General features: G+C 35.5%; 1 protein-coding gene and 1 non-coding gene across 2 annotated transcripts in view; one reads left to right on the top strand and one right to left on the bottom strand.

The window, feature by feature from the left end:
- Nucleotides 1-25,469, top strand: part of LOC5575022 — a 366,593-nt gene that overhangs the window by 134,030 nt on the left and 207,094 nt on the right. The window lies entirely within an intron of this gene.
- On the bottom strand, nucleotides 3,382-3,454 carry Trnar-ucg. The gene has a single exon. It is a non-coding gene; the product is annotated as a tRNA-Arg (tRNA).

The raw sequence follows: 25,469 nt of genomic DNA on the forward strand, positions 1-25,469 counted from the left end.
GGGTTGAAAAATCCCGAAAATTGTCTTACGTAATTAATGGACCGCCCCAAGAACTCTCAGACCCCTTTTCCCCATAACCTCCGGGGAGTCCTCTTCTTATTAGTGATGCTTTGATGGATTAAGGCAGACATTTATTAAAATAGGATAATAGTTCTTAACTGATTTTAAGAGAAAAAATGAATTTGAATTCTTCAGAAATTCTATAACAATTTTCGTCTACTACATTGTAGGTTCCTCAGAGATTATTTTTTCAGTTAGGAGCTGCACGATGGCTTGATTATCAGAACTAAACCCATATGTTGCAACATTTTACCTCTAATTGTGCCAATTAAGCTGGAATGGACTATGTTGCTAACAAATATGAAGATGGCCTAAAGAATTGCTTAAAACTCGATGTAGGAGCTTCTCTAGGAATTCTTCGATAATTTCCTGGAATAACTAATTAATTATTTTCCTTTACCATTAAACAAACAGAAATATTTGAAAAATAATATAAATATAGTAGTAACTGAAGAAATCGATAAAATCATTACTCTAAGAATTTCTGTAGACATTCCTTGGAAGGTTTGAAATAATGCCTGTGGAATGTAGTGCATATAGCAGTATATGAATGCTAAAGGATTTCCTGGCGCACATTCTGAAGAAATTTAGTTTAGCAATTCTTGAGCAATCAGCAGAGGAATTTCTGGTCGAATTCCAGGGAGAATTCTTAAATGAATTCCAGATGAAGTACCTGGATGTATTTCTAAATATGGACAATCCCAAAATATCTTTGAGGAATTTGGAAAAAAAAAAACTGTTGAAGGAACTATGGAAAATTTTCGCAGGGATCTCTGAAGCTTCAATAATTTGAACCAGAATTCATTGTGAGGAGGAAAAGGAAAAAGAAGTGCCTCAAGAGACCATTTTCAAGGTGTCCATTCAAAATCAATTTTTCAATTCCCGGATTTTTCCGGTTGCTTAAAACACTTTAAAACCTGATGGCAAAATGATCCTGCAACATGATTTTTTTTATTGAAAATGGTCAAAACTACTTTTTTATATAACGTTGTGAAACGGTTAAAATTTTGAACAAAAAATTGAACCAAAATATATAAACTATATGTTAAAATATCTAAAAAACAATTCATGAACTAGAATTTATATGAAGTTCAGATAGATTTTGGAATTGTATAAAAATGTCTGCTTCGTGTATCTAAATTTAGACTATACTTCCATAAAAGGCCCAATCCATTACCTTCTAAGAATGCCTTCGGAATTATGAGTTAGACATGGTCCATGGCTGGTTCCTTGAGAAATTCTTAATTTGGTGAAACTCATTTTAAATCCAAGGAGAGATGTTTTCAACAGAAACCATATCTCCGAATACATTTCATTGTTCTCCTATGAAACTGACTAACACTTTTGACAAAATTCCAAAATTGCATCTTCTATGCAATTGAAATCAAAGGTTTGGACAAGAATCTCGTAAGAAATTGAACAAAAATCTAACCAAGGACATTGCTATTCATTTATCTATCAAAGATCTTGCCAAAAATTTATGAAAAATCTTACAGTTTTACAATTTGTTGGGGAGGATTGGCAGAATTCGCTGTAAATATGCTGAAATCCATACAAAATACCTTAAGGGGCCGCTTTGCCATAGATCAAGGACTAGTCCAACTATTAATCCAGATAAGGCTTCACCAAGAATCAATATGATCAGGTTAAGGGACTAAATGTCGAATGCCAAAACGTCGAATGACAAAATCAATTTTTAACATTGTGCCAGATGCATGGTGGTCGATTAAATATACTATGACGTCTGACACATAGGGAATTATTTATTCTTTCGGGAGAGAATAATTCTCATAAGAAATGTTCATTTCCTTCCAATTGTCTCGTTTCAACGTTTTGTACTTTCAACGTGTTGTCCCTTCGATGTTTTGTCCTTTCGACGTTTTGGCATTTGGCGTTTTGGGATTCGACGTTTTGTCACCCAACCGTATTATCAATAACCGCAGAAATCCTCCAAGCCAAATTATCTATGAATCGTTCATGATAATCTCCCATGAAATATACCAATTTATTTACTTTACTATTTACTACTACTAAAAACCTTATTAGAAATCTATCAATTATCTTTTCAAAGATGTCTTAGAGAGAACTTTCAAGAAACTGTACAATTATCGATTTGATTTCCTTTAGGATTACAGAAACTTTTTGGAGAATTGCATCATAGTAGTGACGAAGTCTGCAAAGAGATCTGGTATACCAGCTTTGGGTATATGAGACAAATAACGTGAGGGAGTATTTAAAATCAAAAAGGGGATTTTTCCCGCTAACTGTAAAGCTTTATGCATTTGAATTCAAAAAGTCAGCAAAATAATAAAAACGTTGTTAGTGGATTAAAAAGGTATAGAAAATAATTGTTTAGTATGATATTAGCGAAAAACACGTTTAAGGTTGACCAAGTTTTTAAGCTGCTACCAGATTTGCATGACTTGGTATTCCGAAGTTTTTTTTATACCATTCTCACTTACTGTTTGTATTCTTGATCTTCGATCTATTTTGGTTTGGTAATTCCGAAAACGTAGTTGATAATATTTTTTAAATTTTATTGACCGATTTCGTGATAAAACGTTTTCCTAGAACGAGTATTGCAAAATTAAAAAGGGGATTGTGCCCTAGGGCGGGTTTCAAAATTCAAAATTCAAAAAAAGTTTGAAAATCAAATTTCCCATACTTTTTCTATATCCTCACGATAAAAATAGAATAGTTTGTTGAAATTTTTAGCTTTTTCGTTGGTGATTTAAAGGACCAAAGACGATGTAATGTTCTAAATACGTAAGATCTGTAATGTAAATAAAAATTTTTCGTCGAGTTTTGAACACTCATTTTTCAAATCATAATTAGGAAAGTTGCTGAAGACACAAATCTTTATATGGTTAATTTTTTTGGCATTTTTGCAAAAATTTGCAGCACATGGAGAGCTAAATCATAGTTAACCAATCAATGAATATCTCATTTCCCATCCGTCGGATTGAATTGCTCTCTTCGACAACTTCGTTTATTATGGTTTGAAGAATGAGTTTCCACAATGAGATGATAAAATTGTGCTTAAATTTCAGTTCTAATGTATTTGGAGCATATTTAAAAATTTCTCCATAGTATTGTCTATATAAACATACATCATCGTTGGGCTACCTTTAAATCACCACTGAATCACAGAGCAATGGTGAGGAAGATATGAGATGGATTTTTTTTTCTCAAATTTTGATCCACCCTACTGTACCACCTGTTCATCATAATTCATAGCAGGCAGAAGATAAAAAGATATGACTTTTATAAAAATGAGATTGATAAATGCGTGTGAATCGCATGTAAAAAAAAGTTTCCAACCGACCGTGACAGGACTCGAACCTGCAATCTTCGGATCCGAAGTCCGACGCCTTCTCCATTAGGCCACACGGCCGCCGATGATAACCGGTCTCTAAAATACGAACCGACTATTTTTAGCCCTTGTTTCCCCTACCACCAACGAGGGCAGTGTGATAACCAAAACGAAACGCGGCGAACAGGTTTACGATTACTGTAGAAGAGTAGAGGATGGTGTTTCTGACCAATATGTGCGCATGGTGGTGTGGTCAATAACAAACCCCTAACGCGGCAAAACGGAGGGAAAGAAACTGAAACCGGTGAACGCAATAATAAAAAATCAACGGTATTGTATACGTCGTCTACCTACTCGCTAGCGATCCGTGTGCACAACTTACGATGCGATAATTTGTATGGAATTTTGCCATAATAGACGGTGTAGAATTGAAAGGGGAAGCGAGACACAGGCGAAAAAGCGAACCAAAACAAACAGCTGATATGAATAATCCGGTGGAATCTACCGAAGGGGACGAACCGGACAAGTGAAGGAGAATTCTAGCATAATGTGTGAAAAGAGAGTAACTCTAAAATGTGAACCAATGAGATTTTATGCTCTCTTTAATTAAATTATTATTTATCTGGTTCACATTTGAAATTCATCCCTCAATGTGTTTTTATGAAAACCATCAAAAGGCCAATTTGAAATCAGAGCATCAACTAGGCTTAACTCGCATCCAAACAAACTAACTCCAACAATTTTTTTTTTATTTTGAATAGGATTTTTAGTATGTTCATGAAATTTTTAACTGAATATAATTTGATTATCTAGAAACACAATTTGTATATCATTTAAATAGGACTTATGAGTGGTGAGTAAAACCTTTTCAAGAGAACTTATCGATGTTTATTTTTATCAGTTAGGCCCTTATCACATGTTATACAAGTACTAGCAATGTAGAGCACTCTCAACAACCGGTAGCACATATGCTCCGCCAAGCAAAGAATATAGGATGACGCCATCCAGCGCTCCGGAACGACAGATGCAAACAAATCGAAAGCGTGTGTGTGGAACAGTTATTGAATAACTGTAAAATCCAGAAACCGGCCCAAAATCCGAATCGCGTGTGTGTGTGATCTTCGGCCGGGGACCAGCAAAAAACAAAATTAGTCCAATCGTTAAGATTAAGTGAAGCCAATCGTCACGAAGACGACGACGACGACGACGCATAATTGGCAAACTGCTCTCCCTTCCTTCCATAATCGCTGTTGTTTGTTAGTGGGTCAAATCCATTGGCACGTTTTTGGATTGGGTCTATTTCTGGATTTGAGGAATACAGGGCTGGTAGCTATACACTTTTTAGCGATTTGATCAATTTTTGGGAACCAGTTACTACGTGTAGAGTCCAGTTGTGTCACTACTTTAACTATTTTAAGAAAAGAATAAAAACAAAATAACTCGGACATTTCTTCGAGAAATTTGATTGTGTTAAGTCAAATCATCAAAGCCCTACGGCGCCCGAGCCTGCCAAATAAACGAGATAAGTAAATAAAAAGGTCAAATCATCCCCAGAACAGCTTCATTACAGTATCAACATATTGGTTCACATTGTTTCCCGTATGTTTTGATTTGTCCAAAAAAATACCTCAGGGATTCCTTCATATATTATTTCTGATATTTTTTCAAGAAAACCCTTAGTCCTCCAGGATTGCATCCAGTGATTCTTCCATCGGTTTTTCTAGAATATCCTTCAAAACTATAGATGTCTCCAAGGATTTCTCAGGAAATTCCACATAATTGTCTATCAGAATTTCGTTAAGATTTTAACTAAAAATTTCTCTCCTGTAGGTATCGGGAATCACTCCAGAGATTGCTTCTTAGTTTTTTTAAGTCATTCAATAATTCTAAAAGATTTCTCAAAGAAGTTTTCAAACAAATGTTCAACCATTCTTCCAGGAGTTTTCTATGTTTTTCTCCAAGGAAATGAGGATAGCAGAGCTGAGAAATTTTTGGAAAAAAATCGCATCGTATTCCTATAGCAAATCTTAGGGTAACTTCTGTTAAAATTTTTGTGAGTTCTTAAATAACCCATGATGAATGAAGATGTCTAAAAGAACTCAACCTTGAGCAAATTATACAAGATTTTCTATATTGCTCAATCAATTGAATCTCTGGATAATATCCCGCAGGATTTTGTGAAGGAACTCCAGCAAAAACATAGGACGAAATCTCTAAAGAAAATGTGTAGGAATGATCGGAGGATTTCTGAAAAAAAAAACCTCGTGTGGAACCTTAAATTAACTTTTGAATATTCCATGGAAGAAACAACTCAATAATGAAAAACAGGTCGAATTAAAGAAATTATTTTAAATTTTCCTAATGAAATCACTCGAATAACCGCACGAGTAATTTTGGAGTAATTCTTTGGAATAACCGTAGATGAAATGGCGTAGAAATTCTTGTCAGATTTCTTGGAAAAAATCATGAACGAATTTTATTAAAAACTCTGAAACTAACCTTTGCGGGTTTCCATTGAAAAAAATAAATCTTTGGAAATCTTTGGAACATCTGTTAGAGTAACGACTAGAGAATTCGGTTAAAAAGTTAGTGAAAAAATATCTGAAGGAAATCTTAGTCTTTGGAAAACTGTTCTAAGTATTCCCTGAGAAAATTACTGGAAGTAGTAACGTTGAAGCGCTGATGGATTACTTGAAGCAAATACTGGAGAAATTCCTTTGAACATTCGTTGAAAAAATAACTGAAACAATTGGTAGAGGAATTTTTCGGATCTCAGGAAAGAACCAAGAAGAGAACCCTGTATCAGTTCCTGATAGTATTTTAGATGCAACCCCTGGAGAAACCACTACGCTAATTCCTGAAGTTGTTCTTGAGACATATGAGAATAAATTTTGCATCATAATTATCTGCAAGCAAGATAAGCAAAAAAGAGACTGTAGAGACCATTTTGGTTAAAATAGAGATTTCAGAGACCTTCCATCAAAAATAGACTTGCATACAGATAAAGACCAATTCTCTAAAAGAAACGCGCTACCAGACCTAGATCAAATATGGAGATATTGAAACGTCAATCATGTTTTGGTAGGTCGATAAAATTTCATACTCAAAAGGTTATTCACTGATTAACTCAAATAGCGTTTCATTTTTTAGGGATAATTTTCTTGCAAATAATGGTTGAACATTTTCCACCATGATAATTTCCCTGATTGTGATCGAAATTTTCTGAGAATTCCAAGGTTTTTCCTGGTTGAATCAAAGTCTATGATAATTCCAGTTCTTTTTAACAAAACACAAGGAATAAGTTGGTGAATATTATTCTAAGTATTTATTTCTAACAGTTCTACTAATGACACATTCAATTTCTTAATAGATTCTTTCAAATATTTCATCTTGAATTCTTTCAGGAGCACTACTCAGCACTGTTAAATTAAATGTCAATGTTTATTTTAGGAATCAATTCAGAATTATTAAGACATTACTCCTATTATTATTATTTCTAGGTCTTTGCCATTCTTGTTCCAAAATTCTATCAAGGATTCTTCCATCGATCTCTTCGAAAGAATTCCATTAGGGATTTTTGTAGGAATGCACGTAAGGATTTCTCCAATTGTTCTTTCAAGAATATCTTTGAAAAAAGCTGTGAAAATTCTTCTATTATTTTTACAAGAAATTCTTTGTGGTATACTCCCTTAATTTTTTTAAGACCAACAACTAGTCCAAGAATCAAGATTTACTCTTGGTCATCTAAATTCTTACAAAGGTTCATAAAGAGCTTCTCTGCTAATTTTTTTGAATCTCGTACAGTAATTTTCGCAGGAGCTCTACTTAGAATTCCTCAAAGCATAATTTAAAACAAAAATCCTTCAGAGATTTATCCATAGATTTCTATAAAAATTTTACCAAGAATTAAAAAAAAAACAAAAAGGAGTTTCATTAGGAATTTATTTTAAAAATATTTCGAAAATTCTTTCAAAAACTCCTAGAAGGATCTACCCAAAAAAATATTATAAGGATATCTTTGTAGAAACTTGTGGAATCCAAGAAGTCATATTTTAACCCTCTAATACCCATGTTTTTATTTTCGATCTAAGTATCATTTTTCGCTATATGAAATCGGTCTAAACACGTTTTGGAAAATAATTTATTTTTATTCGCAATTTTATGAATTTTGGTTTTTGATTTATGAAACTTTTATTTTTGAGCATCCCTATCCTTTTCCATTTTTTCTACAAAAATGTTTCAAATTCTTTAAAAAAAAAACAAACTCTTTGCTTATTGGCAAGGTTACATTTCGTTAAGGATTTCCAGAACAAAAATCGGAAACTTGATTTTTGAATGACTTTATGAAGGCAAAATCCCGAAAGAATTATCAGGGTCAATTTCTTAAAAAAAATCTTGAGAGTCATTTTATCTTAATGATTAAAAATATCAGAAAATAATACCGGACAATTGTTTTAAGGAACAAGTGTAATTTTTGATCAAGTTAGAGAGGAAATGAAAGGAGAAATTTCCCTAAAAATATATGTGTATACTCACTGCGGGCTAATGATGAAACCTTCAAATGATGTCTGTCTCATTGTTTCCAATAAGGTACACCCGGGCAAGTTGAAACGGGTGGGGCAAGGTGAAATGCAAAGTTTTGAATATGATGCCATTTAATTTTATCCGATTTCTATTTCTGAAAAGTTGGTGCCATCTGTTAACTTAATGTTTCTGTAATTGAACTTCTAATTATTATTAAATTTTACTATGATACCTTGCCATTTCATCTTACCCCAGCCGTTTCAACTTGTCCCGGTGTATCAAAATTATTATTTTCTTGTAATTTAACGTGAAAATTACATAAGGAACGATCGAACGATGGCGCAGTTTACGAATTTTTAGCCTTATATGTCCGGATGAAGTATTTTGAAGGTTGTAGAAAAAAATCAGCCTTTTTTTATATTCTGCTAAAATGTAACAAACAAATTCAGTGTGCAAATGAGCCGAAACATTTTAAGAACAAGAACACTTACCTTAGCTATTACAAATGAGTTCGCAAACCTTTTTTCCTAAAATCAAACTTATTGTATTACCATTTTTTTATCAAAGAGATACAATACAATACAAATACTATCAAAGGATACTAGTATTAAGAACCATTATCTAAAATTTCTCAAAACCTTTCATGAGGATTGCAATATGGGATTAGCCGTTGAAACTCAAAACTGTTCAATTTTAGAATAAAAAAACATGAATATTCTTTATTTTAAAGTCAATCCTTAAATTTGTTCGAATGAACCTACAATATATATCATTCTATCCTAATATTGCAACATCTTTTAAGAAATCTATTCTCAATTGTTTCAGGAACAAATTTCTCAAAAGATCTTTCGAATTTTTTTTTAAGAGAACGCTTCCAAATATAGTTCAAAATACAGCCATTCCATGAAAACCCAATCTAGTGGGTCACCGAATTCCGTGAAAATTTGCTATTTTGTTCCTTAACCGAAATAAGGATACACGTGCTTTTGGAATTTCTAATTTTTTCTTGAAATTACAGTAATTTTTACTTTTATTGTCAAATTTTCAGCGATGAGATTGGAAATTTTGAGATACAGTTAACTCTCCCTTACTCGATATTCTGTATCTCGATATTTCCCCTAACTCGATGTGACGCGCGGTCCCTTCAATCTAGCATACTTTGATCCCTCTGTAGTCGATACCTCTCTAACTCGATGTTACCTAACTCTATGCGATTTGTTTCAGTTTCCTATGCAAGTTTACCTCTCTAACTCGATATTTCCATGAAAATTTTCAAATATCCTCCAAGTCCTCCATAAATTTGACAATTATGATTATAGTGATAGTAAAATAGAGGGTGATAAAAAATTGAATTTTTGAAGACTATACAAAAACCGATGCTAAATGTACTAAAAATTTACTATTTTTCACATTTAATTTACTATTTTGATTGTACTTTGTCAAAACAATGAAAATTTCAAGAATTGAACAATATGTGTTCTGTAACCCAATACCTCCCTAACTCTATGGTCCCTTCAACATCGAGTTAGGGAGAGTTAACTGTATTTTTTTTTTAATAAAAAATCAGTCATTTTTCATCGGCACACACTGCAGGTCTCAGTGGAATAGATTTTTTATTTAAAAAAAATTGATAACTTTTGAACAGCTCAACTCATTTTCAATTTTTTTTTATTGAAAAGCTTAAGATTTCAACTATATATATCTCCGAGAAAAAAAAATTACATGAAAATATATGAAAAATTCTAGTTTTTAAGGAAATTTTTATATTTTTTTCCGAAAATTTTAAATCTTAAGCTTTAATTCCATAATTAATTTTTTGAATGTTTAATAAATAATTTTTTTTTCAAAATCGTTATTTTTCTGGTCACCCTATTTTGGAAATGGTCACCCTAGGCGGCGTCCATTTATTACGTAACGCTAAAATTGGAAATTTTTGACCCCCTCCCCCCCCTCCGTAACGCTTTTTGTATGAAAAATTTTAAATTTTTGTATGAGCCGCAACGCTTGAGCCTACTCCCCCCCTCCCCCTTGAGCGTTACGTAATTTATGGATACCGCCCTAATAAAAAATCCAAAAACACATCTATCCTTATTTCGGATAAGGAACAAAATAGCAAATTTTCACGGAATTCGGTGACCCACTAGATCGGTTTTTCATGGAATGGCTGTATAGTGATAATTTCCAAATTTTGTGTACGAAAGTACTCGATTAAACCTCTTTTTTGAGAACCGTGAGTCATAATGTGAGTCGTTTCGGATGTCTTCACTTCCAGGATCGAGTGCCAGGTATTGCTCAACAGTATCCAGCTGCAGGTGCAACCAAGAACCCTACGAAACCGGAGTTTTCTACAAATTCCCCTTCGGCGTACGAATTACGGATCTTATGGGGCCATTGTTGGTCTTCTAAGACTTTTTAATAGAGATGCAGATTATTTCGATTTCCATCTGTCTAGGGAAGCGATCAAGCGAAATTTTAAAAGAGTTTTTTGTAGATATAATATCATTAGGGCTTAGTATTAACCTGTTGATGGAACAAATAAATAAATAAATAATTTTGTCACTGTTTTCTCTTACAGCCCTGTGCGGAAACGGAACTAATTTTCAAATTTCGTTTTTGATGGATTTTCTGAATCCAATATTTGAATTCAAATCAAACGACCATATTTTAGTCACACAACCGGAAAGATGGCCACCGTCACGCTTCATTTTTTTTTCTTTTTTGATAATGCTGAGATCATGTTTGTGTTTTTTTTTTTTGGCCCGCTATTTTTTTCCGGCATCTATCTTTCGGATGCGGGGAAGATTGAAATTAATGGATCCGCTTCGCCCCGCAGTTCGATGAGTTATGAGTCAATTTAATAGCGACAAAATTACCCGCGGGAATCAAGATACCTTTTGTTGTGTCCCCCCGAGCCTGCGTTAATGAGTGTCAGTGAGAGATATAGGAAAAAAAAGAGAGAATTGTGTGGTCTAAGGGGACCACACAAAGGCATCCCCGGTAATCATGACTCTTAATTACGGGAATGTCACATAAATGAGGCATACCGGCGAGCATTAATTTTGACACAGATAAACAACTTATTTTAATTATACACAGAAAAAAATATTTAATTTTCAATGTGATGTAAACTGAAGTCTACTGTAAAAATAAATCAAATTCGTGTGTTGTTACAGCATCATGTAAATTTAAATGAATATACATTCAATTTTCAATTAAAAATGATTGAATATTACATGATCGTGTAAATTTAAAATGAATTCGATTGAAAAATAATGGATTGGTCGTTGAAATTTAGGTTTATTTTGATGCTCCAAATATGTGCATGAAAATAAACTTAAATTTACAACATTTTTTTAGCTGTGTATGAACGTGCGAGCATCGGATGTTTTCATTTGAGGCGAAAAATGTCGAAATTGGACAATCCAATAATTAAATATAACTTTTGAAGAACTATTCTTCATCCAATACGTGAGTAAACGAAGTTCAAAGAACTTTTTTTACATTTCATTAGTATCATTTTACACATGACGATTTATATCTACAGTATTGGATAATACGTTTGTAACATTTTAGATTTTTCATACAAAATGATCAACTTTCTGTTATTCATGGACCGATTTGAATGAAATTTTCACAGCAAATCGAAATATCTTGAACAAAATTTCCATTCACGTATAGAAAAGCGACAACGATTGGAATAACGTGAAATTTTTGATGAAAAACTATAAACGATTCTTCAGAATATCAAATAAAAAACCTACATAAAAAGTCACTTCAACCATTTTATTCATCTCGTCTAAATGTGAAACTTTGCTAAAGATGTTTTGAAGCTATTTCATATTTTTAAGTTATGACATAATAACTTGCTTAATATTGATTTCCAGCCAACGTACTAACTTACATAATGTAAATTATGTTGTAATTTGTTTTAACTACCTTACGAATATTTAGGAAAAGTTTTAATCAAAATAGAAGTTTATATCAAAAAAGTTCAAACTTTAAACCCTTATAATATCCCAGCTCGAACTTCATCGAACATCGAAAATATAATCAGTAGACAAAAAATGAAAACACATTTCGTGTTTTCCACGTATGGTCCTCCACTCCGGAAAGCTTGGAATAAAATTAATAAAAGCAATCGTACGTGAGCGAAATTCATATCTCCGATGGGACTTTGACGCCCAGCTTTTCATCGCCGCATTTCCAGAGCCAATCCAACAAGAAGCACAATGTACACTTTTTAATGAACGGCAAAATTCCGTCGTCGTCGCTATTCTCCGCGGTTGTCACCTGGAAGCATAAATTCAATAAGCCAATCTATCCGCAGCAGCAACACTTTTCTCACGTGCAAACCCACCGAATTTTCCTCCGACTTCCTCCGAGTGTGCATTCCATTAGTCATTAGTTGTCGACTGAGGGGGGGACCAGTTCCCAGAGGAGGGTATCTTAACCCTAGAAGAGCTGCGAATCCAGAAGAGAGCCCGACTGGCAAACGGCGGCAAAAGCACACTTCCATGTTTTATTCAAATATTTGATTTTTCGAAATGAAATTAATCAAAACTGTAAAAAAGGCAAAAGGAATGGTGCCGTAGCACCAACTCCACACGCTCCATTTGGGATGGCCGAAGTCGCCAGGGGCGTTTGAGGGAGGTGGCTTAGAGGACTTACATTTTGACCAATAGAATGCTCTAACCCTCTAATATACATTTTTTTTTTCAAGCTTAACCTTTACGTTAACGACCCCCGATAAGACACTTTCAAATAGCTGCCATTTCATTAATTTCCATTCGATTTTTTTGATACCACCCCCAGTTGACTTTGCAAAGGTACCAGTTTTTTGTCATAAATGGACAATGCTAAATTCAGAATCATGCCGGAGATATTCCGGGTTGTACTGGGGTCATGAGGGTGCAAAATTCTGGAAATGTGATGAAACCTGAGCTTAGAGCTCTGGAGTGGCCACATGAGTTGATATTAAGTTGATTCTTCGTTTATTGACATGTTCTTTTGAATTCATAAAGATTGAGACGTCGCACGGTATGTTTTGGATAAAAAAAATGGAAATGTCCCTAAAGGTGCCGTGGCGGGACCGGCTTCGTGTTCCAGAACGGTCCACTTATTCAAATTTTGTTTAAATAATCAATCATTATCTAACGTTCAACATAAAAATATTATTTTTGCAAATTCTTACAGTAAAGCGAAGTATGCACTTCAACAGAAAAGTAATCGCCTTTCTCGGTGCGTGGGAAATTTCTTGCAAGAAATGCTCAAGAAAAGCATTTTTCTTTGATCGCAGTACACAGTTGAAAAGAAATGTCAATTCAAATGGAGCTCACTGTAGGAAATTTCTTGACCATTTCTTGGGCAGAAATTTTTACTTTTCTTGAGCGGAACAGCATACTTAGCTTAATAGACAATTTTTCATAACGACAGTCTGCCATGAAACGGCCTACTCTCCTTTACTGAATTATGCAGCCTACAGGCGCTCAGACGGTTTGACCAACATTGGCTTCGCTCCCAAGTTGGTCGAACCGATTTATGTCAATGCAACCATTTGACCGACTATCAAAGTTCGTGGCAGCAACACTATATTTCTTCGCATGTATTGAATGATCTCGACAAGTCTAGTGGATATGTAATTGTTATTTTATCAAGTTCTGTAGCTGTGGGCGGAATATTTCCACAGTTTTCAAGCAATAATCATAGTAAGGAAGAGCAGAACTTTTTAAATTTAAGTATCCGAAGAAATGCAAATTGAAGAGGAGTTCCATTCATAACGACAGTCTGCCATGAAACGGCCTACTCTCCTTTACTGAATTATGCAGCCTACAGGCGCTCAGACGGTTTGACCAACATTGGCTTCGCTCCCAAGTTGGTCGAACCGATTTATGTCAATGCAACCATTTGACCGACTATCAAAGTTCGTGGCAGCAACACTATATTTCTTCGCATGTATTGAATGATCTCGACAAGTCTAGTGGATATGTAATTGTTATTTTATCAAGTTCTGTAGCTGTGGGCGGAATATTTCCACAGTTTTCAAGCAATAATCATAGTAAGGAAGAGCAGAACTTTTTAAATTTAAGTATCCGAAGAAATGCAAATTGAAGAGGAGTTCCAGTTATAATTCACACGAAGTATTCCAGCAAAACTCTAAAGTTAAGAGCTGTCTCTGTCGGGGATTATTCTAAACAGTGATCAATATAGGAATGGCTATGGGAATTCATCCAAACGTTTTATCCAGAATCATTTAGTGGTTTCCTCAGTTATTCGACTTGGGAGTTTTCCCTTGAAGAATTTCTCAAAGGGTTCACCTCGAAAGCCTTCAGGGATTCCATAAGAAATACTTCAAAAGAGTTCAAAACTTCATCCACGGGATTCGACCGGGATTTATTTTTATGAGAGAAAAGGTTATCCTTCGGGGATTCTTCTAGGCAATCTTCAACAAATTTGTTTATAAATTCATCCAGTGTTTCCGTCAAAGATTCTTACTGGTATCCCTGAAGCAACCCTACGAGGCATGCATCCTGGGATTTCTTCAGGAATTACTTCAAGAATCTACCAAAAAATACTCCGAAGACCTTTAAAGAAATTTACTCATAAGTTGCTTACAGTATTTCTTGCACGAATTTCACCAAGAAATCCAACGAGAATCATCCTAGAGAATCCTTTAGGAACTCCATTAGGGATTGCTTTAAAAGTGAGAAATATTAAGGAATTTCTCCAGAGAATTCTCTGAAAACTTCTTCAGTGATTTCTTTAGTGATTCTTCCATCGATTTCTCAGGAAATATCTCCATGGATTTTTCAAAAAAATTTCCAAAAAATCTTCCAGGTTACTTCAGGGATTCAACCTGAAGGCATCCAGAGAATTCCCTGGAGGAATTTCTGATAACTCTTAATGGATTCTAAGAAAAGGAATCCTAGCAAACCCTTCGAAGTATTTTTCTGGTGGCAATTCTGGCGAAACTCTGGTGATATTTCCAGTAACCTTGGAAGCACTCCTGATGAAATTCCTTAAAAAACTCCTCACTCGAAAAGTTACTGGTGAAATAATAATAGAAAATGGTGAAGTCTCTGAAGAAATTACTGGAATTTTTATAGGAAATTGTGGTCAAAACCCTCGAAAAATTTATATATATAAAGCTGGGAACAGCTTTCAAAGTGATGGGTGATATGCAAAGCCGCGTGATCGGGTGGTGGCCGATCAATGAACGAATGTGCAAGTTAAGAATCAAAGGCCGATTCTTTAACTTCAGCATAATCAACGTGCACAGCCCACACTCCGGAAGCACTGATGATGGCAAGGACGCATTTTACGCGCAGCTCGAACGCGAGTACGACCGCTGCCCAAGCCACGACATCAAGATCATCATAGGAGATTTGAACGCTCAGGTTGGCCAGGAGGAGGAGTTCAGACCGACGATTGGAAAGTTCAGCGCCCACCGGCTGACGAACGAGAACGGCCTACGACTGATAGATTTTGCCGCCTCCAAGAACATGGCCATTCGTAGCACCTATTTCCAGCACAGCCTCCAGTATCGGTACACCTGGAGATCACCTCAGCAGACAGAATCGCAAATCGACCACGTTTTGATCGATGGACGGCACTTCTCCGACATAACCGACGTCAGAACCTATCGTGGCGCCAACATTGACTCCGACCACTACCTGGTGATGGTGAAACTTATCGAGCAGGTTTTATCGACGGCCGCTCGACAACGGACCAGATCTTTTCCGTGCGGCAAATCCTCCAGAAATGCCGTGAGTACCAGGTCCCTACGCACCATTTGTTCATCGATTTCAAGGCGGCATACGATAGTATCGACCGCATAGAGCTATGGAAAATCATGGACGAGAACAGCTTTCCCGGGAAGCTCACAAGATTGATCAGAGCAACGATGGACGGTGTGCAAAACTGCGTGAAGATCTCGGGTGAACACTCCAGTTCGTTCGAGTCTCGGCGGGGACTACGACAGGGCGACGGACTTTCGTGCCTGTTGTTCAATATTGCGCTTGAAGGTGTCATGCGGAGAGCCGGACTTAACAGTCGAGGCACGATTTTCACGAGATCCGGACAATTTGTTTGCTTTGCGGATGACATGGATATTATTGGGAGAAAATTTGAAACGGTGGCAGATTTGTTCACCCGCCTGAAACGCGAAGCAACAAGAGTCGGGCTAATGGTGAATGCGTCGAAAACAAAGTACATGCTGGTTGGCGGAACTGAGCGCGACAGGGCCCGCCTAGGAAGCAGTGTTACGATAGACGGGGATACCTTCGAGGTGGTGGACGAGTTCGTCTACCTCGGATCCTTGTTGACGGCTGACAACAATGTTAGTCGGGAAATACGAAGGCGCATCATCAGCGGAAGTCGTGCCTACTATGGGCTCCAGAAGAAACTGCGGTCAAGAAAGATTCACCCCCGCACCAAATGCACGATGTACAAAACGCTCATAAGACCGGTAGTCCTCTATGGGCATGAGACGTGGACTATGCTCGAGGAGGACTTGCAAGCTCTTGGGGTTTTCGAACGCCGAGTGCTAAGGACGATCTTCGGTGGCATGCAGGAGAACGGCGTGTGGCGGCGAAGGATGAACCACGAGCTCGCTCAACTCTACGGCGAACCCAGTATCGTGAAGGTAGCTAAAGCTGGAAGGATACGCTGGGCAGGGCATGTTGCAAGAATGCCGGACAACAACCCTGTAAAGATGGTGTTCGCCACGAATCCGGTTGGAACAAGAAGGCGTGGGGCGCAGCGAGCTAGGTGGATTGACCAGGTACACCAGGACCTGGAGAGCGTGGGTCACAGTCGAGGATGGAGAGAAGCGGCCATGAACCGAGGGAATTGGCGAAATATTGTTGGCGAGGCTTTATCAAGATAATTGATGTAAAGCCAAATAAGTAAGTAAGTAAGTAAGTACCCACGAAAAATTCGTTTTGGGATCCATGAAGAACATCTTGGGGGAATCCTTGGAGGATTTATTACCAAATGTTTTGGAAGAACCTGGAGGATTTGTTGAATTCCCGATAAAATCACCGGAAAACACTGGTGGAGTTTCTGAAATAATTTTGTAGTGGAAAAACTTCTAAAGGAATCCCTAGAGGAACTCCTGATGCAATCACGTGAGGAATTCCAAAAGAACGTACGGAAGGAATTTCTAAAGCAATCTTTACAGAAATTCCCAGTTAAATCGCTGAAAAATTCTCGACTAAATTTCTTGAGAAACATTTGGTGGAATCATGAAGGCATAACCGATGGGATTCATGAAAAAATTTTGGTAGAATTCGTAAAGAAATTTAGCGGTACTAAGGCGAGGATAGGGCCTTCCTTAGCCGAGTGGTGGTGTCTGGGTTCGATTCCCGGTTGGTCCAGGATCTTTTCGAAATGGAAATTTCCTTGACTTCCCTGGGCATAGAGTATCATCGTACCTGCCACACGATATACGAATGCGAAAAATGGCAACTTTGGCAAAGAAAGCTCTCAGTTAATAACAGTGAAAGTGCTCATAAGAACACTAAGCTGAGAAGCAGGCTATGTCCCAGTGAGGACGTTAATGGCAAGAATAAGAAGAATAAGAGAAAAGGCGATGATGGGTATGAGAGGGTTAAATAGAATGACTAGGGCAGTCAGAAATCACAGGGACAACCTTTTTTGAAAACTAGCTCGTATGCTGCCGCCATTACCGAGGCGATACCAAGCTTCTTCGATATCTACACACGCCCATGACAGACACGTTCATTCGACAAGGGTCTGTCGGTTTCGTTGGCTTCTGCCCCCAGAACCTCTTCCAGCAATTGAGGCGAGAGAAAGGTACGAACCTACGCGACAAACCTACGGAGAAATTCACCAGGATCTTGCACCTGTTTCTTCTACTGCTACGAGCGCGATGGCAATCGGAACGACGAATGAGACAAACAGAGCTCGGTTGGTCGGTCGCTCAGGACTGCTGGACGGAGGGTTGGCTTCCCGCCTCCGAGATACCAACTCCCAGAATCAGAAACTTATTAAACTAAAATTTGTATGCATGAGTTTGCATGCATTCGAAATTACAGCAGGGAATTGAAAATCCATGTTGTGACATTCTGCTGCCGTTCCTGCTGCTTATGCTTGATGGTCTCTTGCTAGGTGGGCATAAGAGGCACTTTGCCAGGGCAAGATGCTATTTTTATTTGCTCTGCTTTTTTCGGTTTTCCATTTCTTGGAGTGGATTGACATCGGCGAGGCGGCGGCAGAAAGGACAATTGGCCATTCTCAGTCAAGGAGCAAACAACGGAATGTTTAAATAACACCGTCGTCGTCGTTGGGCGCATGGATCGCTATATGCACTCCAGTCTCATTTCCATTGATGGAAAAATATGATTTGCCTTCGTAAATTTGTGCGCTTTTCCGTATGTTTTTCCTACGTTCGGTGTATTCCCGTTGGGTCAGAGCAATTTGGATTGGGTGTTTTTTTGCCGTCTCTCTAGGGGCGGTTCAATGTCTTCCGAGGATCAATTATTTGTTATTGGTAAGTCAGTTGAACTCTCGCGACGTAATAATAAGACCGGTGTCGTTGGTAAAGGTTTTGGATAATGAATCGCCAGTTCGTCCCGTCTGCATTTTTGTAAAAATTAAGTTGATAACAGTTTTGAACATATGTTCTAATGATTTATCTGTTGAATTAACGAGACTGTGCGATTTATTCGGTAAAATTAGGAAAAACTTTATAATGAACCATGTTGCGGTAATATTTTTTTTTTTTTTTCAGAATAGTAGAAGTGTGTATATTCTTAAAGTTTAATTGTGATTTAAACATATGTCAGTTACTATAATATTTTCAATATTAGTGTAGAAAACGATCTTACTATTCAATTCATCTAGCAGAGGCGACTCCTAACCTCCCTTTCTACCTGTTTTACGATTCAAAAACTGGCTAATTCGGCTAATTTAGAATATAAAGTAAACAGAAAATCTCGATTACTTTTTCAAATCGACGTAAGTAACTTTCACGCGGTTTTGAGAAAATTAATTAAGAAGAATCACAACCTGTCTTCTTAAAATGTTTTAAAATTAATCATCTCTTTAACATTTTTTCCCCGTGTACATCGCTTATATTTAGCATACTCGCGTGCAATAATTGAGTAGTATCTATTATTTCCCACAAAAAAATATGAAAAATTATAAGCCGTTTATTTAGTTACTTACGACGTTTTTGTACAAGTGTAGTGTTTTGTTTTGATTTGTGGTTAAGTCACTTTGCCTCTCCATCCAACGGAGCGGTGAAAGTAGCGGTTAGGCTGTAAAAATTGAGTGTCTGACTTACGCCGTTTCGTAAATCCGGAGATTAAACGTTCTAAAAGTGAGTTATCGAGTTGGTTTGTAGCGGAATGTGTAAAATTTGGTGGTCATTTATCACCAGACGTCAATGATATTGACCCGATTGTGATACCACTTATGAAAATTATTTGAAAGGAATAGCAGATCTCTAGGTCAATTGTCAGCATACGACCATTTTTACGGATGTTCCTGATCTTCCGGAGGACAAAAATGACCATTCAAGATATTATAGAGGCAATGATGGTTTAACCCCGTGAACATAACTACAAGTCGTTTAAAAATATTCAACTAACCGGTTCCCCAAATTTAAATTAATTCTTTAAGAAGAAATGTGAATTTGTATATAAAATCTAATGAATTCGGATGCGTTATGCATGACGGCGCATAGGCCTACTTAATAAAAGCCGTTTAAAAAATCGCAGCTCTCAAAACAAAATTTCAAGAAATGTCCATTCTTTCGGAACTTACGAAGGACCACAAGACTAAGATATGTTTATTCGAGACCATACCAAAGCAACGGTGGTATGCTAATTTGAAACCCATCACTGCAAGCCGTTTGAAAAAAAATCCCAGCTCTATAGGTCAACTTTCAGGATATGTCCACTATTATGGATGTTCAAGATCTTCCGGACGACCAAGAAATGGCCATTTTAGATTATACCGAGGCAACGTTGGTATGCTAATTTAAAGCATATCACTGCAAGCCGTTTGAAAAAAAAATCCCAGCACTCTAAGTCAACTTTCAGGATATGTTCACTTTTACGATTGTTCCGGGTCTTCCGGAGGACCAGGAGTTGGTAACAGTTTGAAAAAAAAATCGTAACCCGGTCGGATTTTTTGTAGGAGTTGCAGTTTTTCGATTACATTATTAAAAAAAGTGTAACAAAGTGTTGCCCTTTTCTAACGAAAACCCAGATAAATTTTGAATAAACTTAGTATGCAAAGTAGCTTATTTTGTCAGGTCTACGCATCCAGAAAATTTCATTAAATTCTGAGGGGACCAGCTCGGATTACGATTTGGCGCCAAATGCGTTTTATTCTTCTAACAATTTTACAGACAATCCTTTCTGAAGATGTGGTATGGTATCAATGTCTAAAATTAAAATAGAACCACTGTGTCCATAAATGTTGTAGATTGTTACAGGCTTAGTTTAAGGTTAAGGAGCATAAACGTTTGCGCTTATAAGGGTGATCCCAAATTTTTGACTGGAAGCAGATGTTTCACAGCTGCTAGGCTTGTGATCAAATGCAGGGCTGGTAGCAAGTCACTTTTTAGTAACCTGGTTACTATTTTAGACCTGATCACTAAAAAGTCACTATTTTCAACAAAAAGTAATTTGATAATAAAGCAATGATAGATTGGATCTGCTGTATTAACTGTAAAAGAAAAATAGTAAAGTTTTACTAGTCTTTAGTATTTAGCCATTCCATGAAAAACCGATCTAGAGGGTCACCAATTTCTTTGAAAATTTGCTATTTTGTTCCTTATTCGAAATAAGGATACTCGTGTTTTTGGTTTTTTGATTAGGGTTACCATTTCCGAAATAGGGTGACCAGACAAATCGCGATTTTGCAAAATTTTCCTATTTTAAAAAAACATTATAACTTTTGAACCGCTTGACTGATTTTCATTTTTCTTGGACGAAATGAAAGCTAAAGATTTTGACTTTTCAAGAGAAATATAAAATTTCTCAAAAATTGTTTTTTTTACATGAAATATATAAAAAAATCCGTTTTTTTTTGTGTTTTGAAGGCCTTGGGACAAAAGGCTGTTGCTTAGACCTATTCATAATTTCAAAAATGTCTGGAAACTCCCCAGTCAATCAATACTTTGATTTTTCATGTCGAAATGAACTTCTGGTCAAAATTTCGGTCAATTTAGAGTGAATTTAGATGTGCTTCAAATCAATTATGTATTTACGGGCTATTTTCAAGCTTTTAAAAATCATAACGACCGAACGGAACATCGAAACTTATCGAAAATACAGCTACATAGTAATTTATCCAATTCTACGAACTTTTGTCGAACAAGATTTTATCATTGGAGCAAGTTTTCACAAAGTTTAGTTGAGGTTTGTGTCTCGAGGTACTTGAAATCTCTATTTTCGGGGAGTGTTTTCTCTGAAAAACATGCCTGCATGAAAAATTCGGATTTTCAATTTCCAGGCATGATGACATATGCATTTATAGTAGTCAATCTCGTTAAAAGTTACCATATATCTTACGAAAATAAACTGAAAAAATAGGTAATTATGAAGCACCTTTGTAATTCTGCTGTGGGTGAGCCAAGAGCACCACCGTGACCTTCAGAGAATATAAAAAAATGAACACGTTAGCACTGCCTTTTCTCAGTCGATGATGATGATTGTTTTCAAATCGTTCCAAATGATCAGTGAAATGTGATCAAAACAATCATCAGTCGGAAAGAAAAAGCAATGCTAACTTGTTCAATTCGTTCATTCGTCGGTACATGTGTCATGCACGATTTAACTATCATCAGGTTGCGATGCGGTGTTCGATCTTTGGGCATTTATTGTAATTTATTGCCTCAAGCAACATGTAAGCTGTTAATGGTTAATGAAATCATAGATTTATTACTTTCGATTGCCGTTAACTAGGGCCTGAAAAACTAATGTCAATGTGTATTTTTTATACCATATATATTCAGAAAACTGTGTTTTCTAAGTACTAATTCTCGACCAAACAATGTTAAAACTCAATTTAATCTCAAAAGCGTGTTCGGCAAACTTTAACAGAATAGAATAAGCTTTCAAATAGTGGTAAACGCAAGTGGTTTTGATGTTCCACATGCTAGTTATGATTTTTCAAACCGTGAAACAAGCCCAAAAACATATTTTAGCTTGAAGCACACTGAAATCTTTATCAAATGAGCTGAAAATTTGACCAGACATTGTTCTTGGCATGAGAATTCTGAATACTGCTAGACCGGGAGATTTCCAGACATTATTTCAAATATGAACAGGTCTACTGTTGCTGTTCTCATTTTTTCTTGAAAGATCCGAAAATTTTACGTTTACTGTAAATGTTCAACGATGTATGTTTTTTAGTTTTTGAGATACATTTTTTTTGAAAATAAAAAATCAGTCATTTTTTATCGCACACACTGTATGTCTCAGCGCATTAGATTTTTTGTTTAAAAAAAAATCATAACTTTTGAACGGCTCAATCGATTTCAAATATTTTTTTATGGAATGAAAGCTTAAGATTTCAACTTTTCAGAAAAAAATACAAAACTCTTTTTTACATGAAAAAATGAGAACAGCAATAGCTTTCGTTTGTCCCGAGACCTTCAAAACACGAAAAGCGGAAATTATTGATTTTTATTTTCATGTACAAAAAACATTTTTTGTGAAATTTCATAGTTTTCTTGAAAAGTCTTAAGCTTTCATTTCGTCCAAGAAAATTGAAAATCGGTCAAGCGGTTCAAAAGTTATAATTAAAAAGAAATAAAAATTTTACACAATCGCGTTTTTTGTTTTGGTAGAAAACCAGGACGAATTTCTGACAGAACTGTTTAGCGAATGCAGTTTGACATTTCTGAAGTAATGAATGGCGAATAACAAGAGAGAATCTTTTATCTTCTTTTTATTAGATAAATCTTTTTTTTTTCTTTCAACAAAGAAGCCTGGAATTTCTGTGTAAAATTCATTAAATTCATCAGAAACTTTTTCAGGAATTATTTTTAAAAGAGCATCAATAAGAACATGGGCTAATTATTTCGAAATCAATTTAAAATAAGTGAGTGTTAATTAATAATCTCCAGTGATATGATTATTTTGGATACTTCGGGTGCTGATTAAAAGTATTTTTAAATCGGAGATGAACCAGCCAAGGGCTGAAAATCTCCCTAACAAAGATAAAACATAATAAAAATATTTTCAAATAATTATCTAATTACTGCGGCACAATAATCACCTGATTCTATTTTTCTCCATTTATTAGAAAACAAATAGAGCTTATGAGCTAGATTAGAAAATAAAAGGTTAAATTTTATATAAATTCCCGCTTCTGCTTTAAAATTCTTGATTCTGCCGAGAATCCCACAAGAACGTTAAGAAATTATTCCTGATTCATCATCATAGATTTTTTCTTAAACCCTTCCTGGAATTTCTCAAAAAATATGTAAAACTTTATTATTATTTTTTTTTAAATTATTTTCGCAGCTCTATGATATATGGAAGAGCTTCAATGAATTTTGGCGAATAAGTTCACCATTAATGACAAAAAATTCGGCAATAAATACTTTCACGAATTTCTTTCTAAATGCATTTTGAATTTCTAGAAGCTCTTCCGTAATAATTGGAATCCACCCCGTATCAGATTTACCAGATTTTTTAAAGGCACAATCTGTCTCTTGATTAAGATTCATATCTATTATAATTCGTTGGTATTAGATGGAGATCCCCCAGTACCGGACACCTAAGCAACTAAATTCATAATTAAAAAATATTGGTTTTATGTGATCTTGTTACCCATTTATGAAATATATTATCATTTTTGTAGCGTACACAAATTAATTTGAAAATATTAATATGAATTTTGACATTTAAAATGGTTGATGCATTCTAGTACCAAATTGCCCAATCATAAAAGGTGGCTCCCTATACCGGACACAATCTTGGCTTGATTTCTGTAAATTTGTACACCTTTGATTTTTTTAGGAATAGTATTGCATAACCAATTCAATGCACTTGCAACACTTACAAGAACAATTTGAGTTTTACTTAGTTTGCAAGATGTCCATCAAAAACCTCTTTCATATATGAGGAAAAATAACACATTTTACGATGTTGATCTGAATTCTCAATCTTTTTATTTTTATTGTATGTTTGATACCATGATCGACGGAATCCATGAAAAATGAATGTATTTTGCGGCACTGCAAAATGGTCGGGCTCCATATAAAGGGGCGGCCAAAACTACCAAAAACTTTTTTGAGATTTTTATATTATTGTGATCTTTAATTAAAATTGAACTAAAATTTAAATTTCTTTGAATTTTATTAGGGTAGAAGCACCGGTTTTGGCCATACGCCAGTTGTAGCCATAGTGGATTATACACCGTTTTACATAGCCAATCAGCATGAAACCTTTTGTGTTCAGTAGATCACATTCATATGATAGAGCTACATTCAGTTACTCGTCCAAATTGATTCAAAACATAAGAAAAACAATTCGTTTTCCTTATAATTTTAACTCCCATACACCTAAATTGGCCAGGGCACTCCTAATTTGGCCACTCTCATGAGAAATCAATGCAATTGGCTAATTAAGGAACCGAATTTAAATCTCTGGCTAAAACTGGTTTCGTTGGCCTATATTGACCAATGGGATTTTCAAAGCAAAAAAATGGTTTTAGCTCAGTTTAGATATTTTACACACATAATATGGATTAAAAGCTTGCATTTGACATATTTGTAGTATAAATACGGCTTCCCATTTAATTGTTAATGACATTTTCTCTTAGGCTGGCCAAAACCGGTGCTTTTACCCTACGTCAAATTGTCTGATGTCAAAAAATTTGAAAATGTAACAATAAAATAGAGTACAAAATACAGTTACGCACTATCTGAAAGCTTATGGTTCACCACTTTTATCAAGCATAAGGATGAAAAAAAAATTTGGTTGAAGTTTTATTACTATTCAATATTAGACTTTAGTAATATTGATGATTTCAAACATGAAAAACAACTCTTGTCGCGTCATGTCGCCGCTATTTCGAATATTGCACATCAAAAAACATCCTTAGATCTTACAAAAAACAAATTTTTTTTTGCGGAAATTTGCTGATTTACAAGTTAGAGCTTTGAACAATTCAATATTTTTCATATATTTTGACGATATTTTCCATACAAAGTTAATTTTAAATATATTTTCACTTTTCATACACATTTTGGTCAAACTCGATCAAATACAAACAAAATTTATGCTTTCAGCCAAATTCAATTTCATTTCTAATAAAACAAAAATATTAAAAAAAAAAGTTACGTAACATGTGAATAACCCCTTCTGAAACAATAAAAACGCCAAATAATATATTCAGATTACATATTTCATCGATTAAGACGATAAAACTAGTTTTGGCCAAACTTCATTTTTTTCCTACCATTGTGCACTGATGCAAATCTTACAAAGATATCATATAACAAATCAAGCTGTCCGGAACTGGGGGGCAGGAGGTGTTTGGCCAAAATTCTAGTTTGTCCACATTTAGTTTGAATAAGATACAACAT

The sequence above is a fragment of the Aedes aegypti genome, chromosome 1 (genome assembly GCF_002204515.2).
Source record: "Aedes aegypti strain LVP_AGWG chromosome 1, AaegL5.0 Primary Assembly, whole genome shotgun sequence".
Taxonomy (NCBI): Eukaryota; Metazoa; Arthropoda; class Insecta; order Diptera; family Culicidae; genus Aedes; species Aedes aegypti.